Source organism: Rhipicephalus sanguineus, chromosome 8, assembly GCF_013339695.2.
Source record: "Rhipicephalus sanguineus isolate Rsan-2018 chromosome 8, BIME_Rsan_1.4, whole genome shotgun sequence".
In the NCBI taxonomy this organism is placed as follows: domain Eukaryota; kingdom Metazoa; phylum Arthropoda; class Arachnida; order Ixodida; family Ixodidae; genus Rhipicephalus; species Rhipicephalus sanguineus.
Window position 1 is genome coordinate 100,538,902 of NC_051183.1, and position 11,015 is coordinate 100,549,916.

An 11,015-nucleotide genomic window follows, 5' to 3' on the forward strand; every position below is an offset into this window, starting at 1 on the left:
CGGTCGTAATGGGTTTTGAAATTGAATTGAAGTACCGCCGCGGAAAATGTATGGAAGGGGTGGCCAAGGTTATTAACATGTTTAGATAGAGGAAGGTGCGGTAGAGCCTTTACGTGTGCTCTGTGATTATTGATTCTCATCCTGAACGCAGTCTCAGTTTGACCAATGTACTGTGCATGGCATAAGGTGCACTCGAGAAGGTAGATTATGTTCGCGCTGTCACAGTTGAAGTTGCCTCTTATCTGATAAGAAAACGAAGACGCGGTACTTGTGACGGTGGACACTTTGTTCATCATTGGACAGAGTTTGCACCTAGGCTTGTTGCAGGGGCCGCTGCCTGTGAATTCAGGAGTGTTGACTTTAGAGGACGTTACAATATCTCTAATGTTCTTCGCCCGTCTGTAGACAACGCGTGGAGGTTCCGGGAAAACACATCGTAACTTGTCGCTTTCAACTAGAATGTTGTGGTGCCTTCTGAGGATGCGGTTTATGTTAGGCGGGGAAGCTGAATATGTTAGAATGAGATTGGGAGTAGTATTTGCGGGTTCGGATTCTGTCTTCTTTATCAGGTGGCGGCGGTCCTTCTTTTCAGATTTCCTAATAGCATCGTTGATGACAGACTGTGGGTATTGTTACCGTGTGAGGTCAGTGCTTAGTCGTTGACAGTTGGAGGCGAAGTCGGCCTGGTCAGAACAAATACGCCTAAACCGAAGAGACTGGCTGTATGGTATGCCAAGTTTACAGAGCTTGACGTGGCTGCTGCTAAAATGAAGGTACAGTAAAAGCTCGTTAATTCGACTCTCGTTAATTCGGAAAATCGGTTAATTCGGACACGTCATCTGGTCCCTGTAAATATACGCATCACTCTATGAGACTGGGCGCTCGTTATTTCGGACAGATTTGACCGCAAATCGGATAATTCGGCGACTTTCGGGCCGCTGGCGAGGCTCGAAAACGAAAAAAGAACAATTCGGAACAAAAGTGAAGCTCAAACGCAGCATCGCCATGGACATCAATTATCGACTTGGCTTGGATCGAGACTGGTTGAACGCCTTTTTTTCGCGTGTGGGCATAGCCTGGAGGCTATGGTGTGGGTTTTGTTGCTTTGTTCCCGTTGGTGTGCTGCTTCGTTGATCGCCGATTTATCGAGGAACGTTTCAGTACGGCTCCTTTAGCTTGATCGTTACTGGTGCTTTTGTGCTGACTTCTCGTGCGACCGCACTCTCCGCCGATGGCAACGCCGGCGAAGCGGCCCAAGTACGAGGCCAAGGACTTGACCACCAAAGTAGAAATTTTGCGTGCTCTGAATAACGGGCTCTCCCGACAAGAAGTGATGAAGAGTGATGAAATGGGATCCTTCAATCGGCGGCAAGAAGCAAGGAACGAGTAACCGTACTTTTATCCGCCAACGTGACGGGAACAGAGCGCTTGCCGCTTCTCGTTATCGGAAAGGTTCAAAAGCCACGCTGCTTTAAGGACATCAACAATCTTCCCGTGGATTACCGTGCCAACCGAAAAGCGTGGATGACGGGTGAAACTTTTGCGGTCACTGCATACATCATGCGAGCTGCTGAGCACCTTGAAGGGCTCAGAAAAATTGTGTCCGCGCGAATTTCTGCTCGAAAACAGACAAGCATCCGCGATTACTTTGTTAAGTAAAGGTATGTTGAAAAAACTCGTGCATTTATTGTGTTTATTTCGACCATTCGATAATTCGGACATTCGGTTAATTCGGACATTTTTTCCGGTCCCTAGAAATCCGAATTAACGAGCTTTTACTGTATCGGAGTCGGTCGGTTGGCTTCCTATACACTGAGGTCACGAGCTTATGGTCTGATATTTTCACTGAAACGTCAAGGAAGTTAATGGTAGAGGCCGAATATGAATGGGAGAATGATACAGTAGAACCCCGCTGTTACGTTCCTCACTGCTGCGTTTTCCCGGCTGTTACGTCGTTTTCCGCCGGTCCCGGCATAGCTCCCATAGGATACAATGTATTGGGAACCCCGCTGTTACGTCGTAACTGTCGGACCGTTCTCGTATGATACGTCGCGAAGTGCGCTCGGAGCCGACCGAGTGACTACCAAAGAGAGCCGCCATGGTGCATTTTCACGCAGCTTGGCCTCGTTTGACCGTAATATTAGCCGCATGAGAGGCGCAAGCAACAGGATCTTTCAATTGATGCAAACAAAAGCATGGCCTTCGATATTCAAATTGCAAAGATGGCGTCTATGACGTAACTGCTCGCGAAAGCAAGGCCTTCGAGATTGGCATTTACTATTGACAAAAGCATAGCCTTTGAGATTTGTATTGCACAAACATGGCGTGTATGACGTAATTGCATGCGAAAGCAAGACCTTCGAGATTGGCATTCACTTCTGCCATCGCGTTGGCGTAGACTCATCATCATCGTTATTTGTCGGAGAGCGGGAGGAGTTCGAGCTGGTTGGAGCTCGCACGGTCGTGCGTGCGGTTCGCGGTCGGACTCGCCGCGCCGGTCGTGATTGCGTGTGCTTAGTTCTTTCATGCCTACAGCTGTTGGTGTTAAAAAAATCACATACATTGATTACATTTCTGTGGATGAGGCCGTCCTAAGCTCCGCGTTTCTATCCATCGACTAGATCGCGGCTGAGCGCGCCAATTTTCGTGCTGCTCGTAAGAATTGAAATAAAATTCTGTACCACTAAATATTTTGCCGTTTTTCATGTTTTTCGGCTCTTACGTTTCCCGTCTCTTACGTTTATTTCCTACGGTCCCTTCAAAAACGTATCAGCGGGGTTCTACTGTATATTCTCGTGGGCATTGTTGAAAGCACTTATGAAATTCCTGAGTTTCTCTTCCCCGTGGCACCAAATGAGAAAGATGTCATCGATGAACCTTCGATAAAAAAAGGGGTCGGAATGGGGTGCTGCTTAAAAAATCAGACTCAAGTTTGCCCATAAAAATATTGGCATAGTTGGGGCCTATTTTTGTTCCCATTGAGGTTCCATTAGTTTGGACATAGTGCGTGTTATTAAACTCGAAGTTGTTCATCTCCAGAACGAACTTCAGAAGTGTACTGAGAGTTTCGCCATCAACTGAACTGTTCTGGGGTGAATCTTCGTACGCCTGAACAACAGATTGAATGCCACCTGAATGAGGAATGTTCGTGTACAGAGATGAGACGTCAAGCGTAACCAGCAGACTATTCTTAGGTATAACGAGATCAATAATGTCAGCCAGAAAATGGTTGGTGTCTTTGACATAGGAAGGTAATGTTGGAGGAATGTCTCTGATTAGGCTATCGATGAAACTGGATATTGGTTCAGTTACTGTTCCTATGCCGGAAATAATGGGTCTGCCTGGATTGCCTGCTTTGTGTATTTTGGGAAGCGTGTAGAATCTTCCAGGAACTGGACTTAAAGCTTGAACTGACGCTGCAGTTTTTTCTGTAATCTTTTTGTTTTTCACAAGTGTCGCCAATGTCTGGCACATTTCGCTTTTGAAGTGAGTCGTCTGATTGGTATCAGTTAAACTATAGAAGGAAGTGTCGCTTAGCTGTTTGCGGGCCTCACTCATGTAGTCTTGTTGGTTCATGATAACAATCGCACCACCTTTGTCAGCGGGCTTGATTATTATGTCCGAACGTTTGCTTAGACCCTGTAGTGCCTTCTCCTCACTCTTAGAGAGATTTCTTTGGTATGGCGATTGGTTCCTGTATTCGGATAAAATGTCACGTTGGACTGCTTTGATGTAGATGTCGAAGCATTTATCCCGTTGGGAAGGAGGAGTCCAATGACGTAGTGATGGTAGCCTAATATCAATGTTTGTTTCCTGTGTTCTGCCATAGTGGTACTCGTTTAGCCTCAGTGTGCACGTGAAGTTATCAAGATCCTTGTAGAGTTGAAACTCGTCCAATCCACTAGTTGCGGGTAACGTCCTCTAAAGTCAACACTCCTGAATTCACAGGCAGCGGCCCCTGCAACAAGCCTAGGTGCAAACTCTGTTCAATGATGAACAAAGTGTCCACCGTCACAAGTACCGCGTCTTCGTTTTCTTATCAGATAAGAGGCAACTTCAACTGTGACAGCGCGAACATAATCTACCTTCTCGAGTGCACCTTATGCCATGCACAGTACATTGGTCAAACTGAGACTGCGTTCAGGATGAGAATCAATAATCACAGAGCACACGTAAAGGCTCTACCGCACCTTCCTCTATCTAAACATGTTAATAACCTTGGCCACCCCTTCCATACATTTTCCGCGGCGGTACTTCAATTCAATTTCAAAACCCATTACGACCGGGAGGCTCCTGAATCATACCTGATCCACAAATTTAACAGTGTCTCTGGTGGCATAAATGAAAGCATAGGCCGACTATCATGCTTGACCTGCAACGAACCCGAAAAATTTGATTCCGCCGGCAACTAGGTGACCGATTCCCAAGAAACTCTTGTACTCGGGATGCAGAATTTGAAGCATCCGTTTACCCTGATGTGCATGCATGTACACATGTGATTACACACGTCGCGCATTGTGCTATTCGAGCCTGGACCCATTTCTTGATAAATACATATGTCATTAAGTTTGGTACTGTGATTACGGGTATTACGTGCGTGCTCGTTCCCCCCTTCCTGCAAGTACGAATGCGGTACCCTTTTTTTTTCTTTTTTTTACGCTTGAACATCGGTTGTTGGTTCATATGAGTACGTATGTGCATGTGTATGTATATCCGTATGTATCTATACGTGTGTGTGCATGTACGGATATGTATATGTATATGTTTATCATGTCTCTTGATTGAAAGAAATATGTCATGTGCCCACACATTGTGCCTAACAGCAGCTGTCCTCAATTTTGTTCACCGGCGAGTCGTATCCTTCTTTTTGAGGGAGGGCTATGATCATTGCCGCGAGCACCTGCAAGATGCCCGCGGAGACCGGTCGACTTCAAAAGCCGTACCGAACCCCTTTCTCTAAAAGGCGCATGGGTGGGCAAACACTTAACTGCTTTTGACGCGCTTTTTGAAGGTAGCACTCTCAACAAGGAAACGCGTGCTGCACGTTTACATCCGGCGTCTGTGAGCGTATTCTCCTTTCGTCCCGTAGTTGATGGGTCTCCCCATTTAGCGTGGTAAGTGCGGTCGCATCTTTGTCATTTTTTTCTTTTTTTTCCCCTCCGCCTCTCGTTCCGAACCACACATGTAGGTTCGTTTCGCTGTTTGTTATTTATTTTGTGTATGTCACCTTGTATGCGTGTCGCCCTCTCCCTGGGATTTGTTTGCTGTTGTTGTTGTTCTGGCCCCTCCCATGTCATGGTCCAACGAATCACGATGATGTGTCTACATCTGTGTATATTGACAAAATCTGCACTTAAACCCGTACGCCATGTACGAATGGATTCTTTGATAAAGGCCGGTCCCCGGACGAAAGCTCAGAATAAATGTTATGTTTTTCACTGTGACTAGTTTTCTGTCACACACACACACATACATATATATATATATATATATATATATATATATATATATATAAATCCAACAGAGTGAACGAGATGCTTGCCCCCCCCCCCCCCGCTCACAAATGAGTTGCTACGCCGCTGCTGACTGGATAAAAAGTGGCTTTTCTTCCTCTATGCTTCCGCTTGACGCCACTTCGTGCACTTATTTTTGTATGTCCTATGAACTAAACAGACATTTATTGCAATGCATAATTTTTTAACAGTCATATAGGTTTTCTTTTTTTAGAACTTATCGTGCTGTTACTCATGAAAAAACCATGTGCATGTAACAACACAAAAGATAATTTTGTCACTTTACGATCACCCAGAAAGTTTTAGACAGTCTTTCTTTAAATAGATTCGTCTGAAAAATTTAATTCAGCAATAAAATAAGTACACATTTTTGGGACGCATTTCGCGAAAAGATCGACCCTCGAAGGGTTAAACGGAACTGGTGCTTAATTGGAACAACTGCCTAATGGAACAACTGCTAATGGAACAACTGCTTAATTGGAACAACAACTGCCTCTAATATGGTTGATTCGGTACTTGTATTCTGCAGCCCTCTTCACCTCTCAGTAACCAGAACTCCTGTTAGACAGAACACATTTTCCTGGTCCCTTCAGGTTCGGTTTAAAGAGAGTCAACTGTACAATATTATAATATATGTTAGCTGAAGGAAAAGCTATACAGTTGTGCTTTGTGTGTGGTAACATAATTACATGTGCCTTATAGAGAAAATAAAAACAATAACCCACTGATTCCCTACGAATAGACACAGTGCTATAAATCTATTTATACCAGACATGATAAAAAAAAAGCAAGAACTACAGCACAAAACAAGCACTAATATTGCATAGAAAACAAAGTATCCAAGTTGTTCTGGAAGCTAACAGCATCATGAATGCTCACTTGTCTTCACACTTTCCTGTCCTCACCTATACCCATCGACAGCCCGCTATCGATGGTTTTCAACTTCAAATTTTGCCGTGCTAGGAGCGCTTACGGACCGCCAACATCATCCACCGTATAAAACAGGAGCTATTTTTCTGGTTTACCCTATTCGTTTATTTTTTCCGCCGTGGAGAGGGCTTTGAAGTGCTACTTAAGTCGAGAGGACCAAGAGCTTATAGCTTCAAACATGGCGTCGACATCGCGCGCTCCTGCCTCTCGGAAACGGCAAATTTAGGCGGATTCCGGCGAGTCTGAGTCAGTATGTTTTTTTTTTATGTCGACAGCAGCGCAGACTCTGAAGATGATTTTGACTCATCTGCCTTCAGCATAGACAGTGAAAGTGCATCAAACAGCCATGGAACATCAGCAGGTAATCGCTGGTAACTTTCGTTTTGATCTCCGAACTGAGTTGTCACTGCCGTGCTCCGTTCGAAAGATATCTGGCGTGTTCTAAAGGTCACAGTTTTTACCTGCAGGGTATCAGTTTCGTTTGGGCGGGACCACTTGCCGGCGGCTGCTGAACGTGTGGAGTTTCGCGCGAGAGAACGACCCGGAGTGGACCTCGGCATTGCGCTCCGTGGTGTCGCACGGCGTTCTGTCGCAGCCGTCGATTTCTGCATGCTCTTCTTTACCTGACAAATAATTGCCGAGATGTGCATCACAACTAATAAGTATGCAAGAATGCATACTCTTGAGCAATAAGTAACACAGAAAACAAATGTTTTCTGCGGAACACAATGCGCAAATCTGTGCTTCACCGCATCACGTAACTGCATCGCGTGGTGGCACGATAGCCACTCTTGCTAACGTTTTCTTTTGCATCTAAATAACGACTAGAGAGATAGAATGCTTATATTTGCAGGGATATTGCATATAACATTTTTGATTGAAATGCATATTTCAATTCTTTTTTTCGTTCAATTGGTGCAAAGCACCATTGATGTTTTTACACAGTGTTCTCGTTTTCGTCAAAAATTTTCCTATTAAAGTTTTTTTTCTGGAAAATTCTTTAAAAATTTTTGCTTAAATATAAAACCATTAGAAAGCGCATTCCTTGTTCTACAAGTTCAGTATCATATATCGTAGCATCAATAATATTCTGTGCAGTAGAAAAATTATTTACAAGGAGCACCCAAACTGGGCCTATTTTCCCGTGGAAAGGAAAGTGTTAAAGGGACACTAAAAGCAAATATTCAGTCGACCTTGATTGTGGAAATAACAGTCCAGAAACCTCATAGTGCTACTTCTGTGCCAAGGAAGTGCTTATTTTGAAATAAAATCACGTTTTAGTGGTCAGCATCGCATTAGCACACTTCAAACCACTCGCCTGAAATCGGTCTTTCTGACGTCACTGTTGCCGTGCCTAACGTCGCCCGCCTTTACTGCCCGGCGGCGTGCACCATTCGGGCATCCGGCAACATCACACACATGCGGCATTTTATTGAACTTTCTGTCAGAGCAACTTTTACGAGCATACAAAACACACGCAGCAGTACGCATTACCGAAACTACCACTGAGACACAACCGCATGAGCGAAGCCGGGCGAAGCGCAGTTTTGCGAAAACGGAACCTTTGAACCATGTGCGCCGTTCCCCATGGCAACACCAAAGAGGTTCTTTTTTCCATGAATCAGACAGAAACGAACAAGCAGCATTTTATTACATCTCTTGATGCACGGAAGGTTCTTTTTTATTTCAGCTAGTTTGATTAATAATGATTAATTGTAGTTGGATGCCCTCAAGTCATCAGGAACATTTCCAAAATGTCCCACTCATGGCGCACGTCGTGTGATACATTTAAGCTTAATTTCTCGGTAAGTAGGGCACGGCTGTTGAAAATATTGATGTTTTAGACATTGTCATACATTGAGCTTTCACTCTGACATAAATTGTTATTTGCCTATAGTGTCCCTTTAAAGGAGCACTGACACAAAATTTCGAAGGCGAGATAATCTGTGGGACAGATTTGTGTGGTCACACACGCATCATCTACGAAATATCAATGGATAATGTAGCCTAGAACATATTTAAAATCATGTCTAAAGTGCGCGTTGTGCAACTCCACGCGAAACGCGTCTTTGGTGTTCTTGTAAACAACCAACCGCCACCTGCGTCACGAGTTTGTGTTGGCTGCCACGATTGTTGCGGGCGCTCTCCCACTCTCTCCTAGCAGACCTTTTCAACGGAAAGAAGGGGAGACTTGCACAGGAGTACAAAGGCTGATGTCCTCGCCTCGGCAGTGCATCTTGGGGGGGGTCACGCATATTTACAACGCCTGAGAGGGCATTGTGGCAGCACCCAGGAAGCCTTCGTTGAAAAGAGTTGTCGATCCGGTGCTCATGTGCACGCGGTTTTGTGTGCTCACGTAGCCAGCTATGTTTACATAGCCCCAACTCTGGGTCCTGCCTCCCTCGGCGCTCTCTGAAACCGAAACTGCGACTGGGCGCTATAAAACCGTCTCCAGATAATTAACGGTTGCGCGCTCGAGCAAACGAGCTTTCCAGCCATGATAAGTGGGTCATTAACTCCTTATTGCAACAGAAAAAACAAGGTGCAAAATTTTGGTGTCAGTGCTCCTTTAAGAAAAATATTGTCTAAAATTTTTTTGGGTGACCGTAAAGCGACAAAAAATCTTTTGTGTTGTTACATGTACATAGTTTTTTCACGAATAACAGCCAGATAAAATATTTTAAAAAACTACACGACTGTTAAAAATTATGCATTGCAACGAACGTCTGTGTAGTTCACAGACATACAAAAATAGGTGCACGATGTGGTGTGAAGTGAAAACACAGAGGGAGAAAAGCCCCTTTTTATTCAGTCAGCATTGTCTCGCCGTGCACACTTTTGAGATGTCGCTCGCTCATCAACATCTGAATCTTAACTTATGAACGCCTTGTATGATGAGCTGACATTTACTGAATCAGATTCTGATTTGCCAGTCGAGCGGTGATTCCTTTGAATCGCCACTAGACTCACTTTTGCAGTCGAGAAACCAGCGCGCATTTCCATAGCGCAAGCAAACTACGCGGGTGAGCGCACTGAAGAAAATTGTGTAGTTTTGAGCGTATCTGGAAAGCGAAAACAAGTTCGAAACCTATAACAATCATTCGTCATATCGCCAACGAAATGGAAGCGTTTTTTGCGAGTCCCCGAAACAAGAAACGCAACCACAGCGGCATCATTTGTGTCAGTCAACGCCTGCATAGAAACAGGCGTAATCGCTTACCGGGAAGCAATAAACGAGATAGCAACAAATCCGTCACCTTTTGAAACATTCTAAATTAGAAAGTCATCAGTTTCGCAGGCGCAATAAGCGGGAACCAGTCGAAGGACGAAACCGAAACTAGCCGGCGCACCGCTGTAGTAGAGCATAAAAAAATCCCATGTGTTCCCGAAGTGTGGCAGCACATGCCAAGCAAGAGAAATGACCAAAAAAGGCATGCGTTTTAAACATACAATGACGTACATGTACGGCGTAAACACTCAAAGGGTTAGAAAATCAGGCTCCTTTCAAGTCTTGGTGATTGTTAAGGAGCTCTTTTACCATTTCCACATTAGTTCTTTACCTTTGAGCACTTACCTAGAAAGTGGCTGTACATTTGAATTGATGAAGTGTTAGGGTTCGACAAGTACTACTGCCAAATGAATAAGCGGTGCTTTCTGAGCTTTTATTTTTTCTTATTAGGTCGACAACCCAAAGATGCTGTTGCAGTTGATGTAACAGGAATTGCCAGCTGCGCTAGCAAATCGGCTAATCAAATAACCCCTGTATGCTGACTGACTAGGTTGTGGTGCTAAGCATACCTTTCCTGTGCATAATGAAAAAGAAAAAAAAACGGAAAGAAAATTCATACACCAGACATGAACATATAGTGAAAACTTGAATATATCTGTAAAGCACATCGATCTCTTAACAAAGAAGCGCATTAAACTTAATTAACAGTTTGGTTTTGCCTGATTCTTCTTTTTAAATTCAACTTTGCAGCAAATCCTTCTAAGTGAACTCGATCAAATCAGAATTATTGGTTACCAAATGCAGCGAGAATCCACTGAATATGCAGACTGGAGAAAGCTGGTGGAATCTTTTTTCCTGTGTCACCATGCGACTGCTGTATTGTTTGCATCAACTATGACTATGTACTGATCATTACTGTACTCAAAAGAAAGTGCTCAAGTTAATTACGTCATAGTGACTGTCTGTATAGTGTTGTCATGCTGATTTTGCACCCGCTTTAATTAACTTCAATTTACATCTTAATTACTACGCTACATTAAACACAACAATTACTTTCACCTATGCTTTTCATGGCCAAATTGTCTGTCGAGTTCACTTGGTCGTGCTTAACAAATAAACGCGCCCCTGTGTAGCTTTTACTGCAGCAATCACCAGTCAATTAGGTAGCCTATCAATCCAAGTTTTCCTGCCAAACCACACACTAATAAAGTTCCCTTCGATGCAGTAATAGATGTAAGCTTACGTTCAATGACATCGTAAAGGACCATGTCCTTTAATCTTCTTTTGTGGCGCTGCCCGAGCACGCTGAAGTGCTGTCCCACGGGTCGGTGTGACAGGCAGCG

At 44.2% G+C, this 11,015-nt stretch overlaps 1 long non-coding RNA gene across 1 annotated transcript in view; it reads right to left on the bottom strand.

Annotated features, from left to right (window-relative positions):
• LOC119402269 (uncharacterized) overlaps positions 1–11,015 on the bottom strand; it is a 28,813-nt gene extending 17,798 nt beyond the window's left edge. Inside the window, exon 1 of the long non-coding RNA XR_005185700.2 lies at positions 10,916–11,015. This is a non-coding gene — a long non-coding RNA (uncharacterized LOC119402269). The remainder of the gene's footprint in view (positions 1–10,915) is intronic.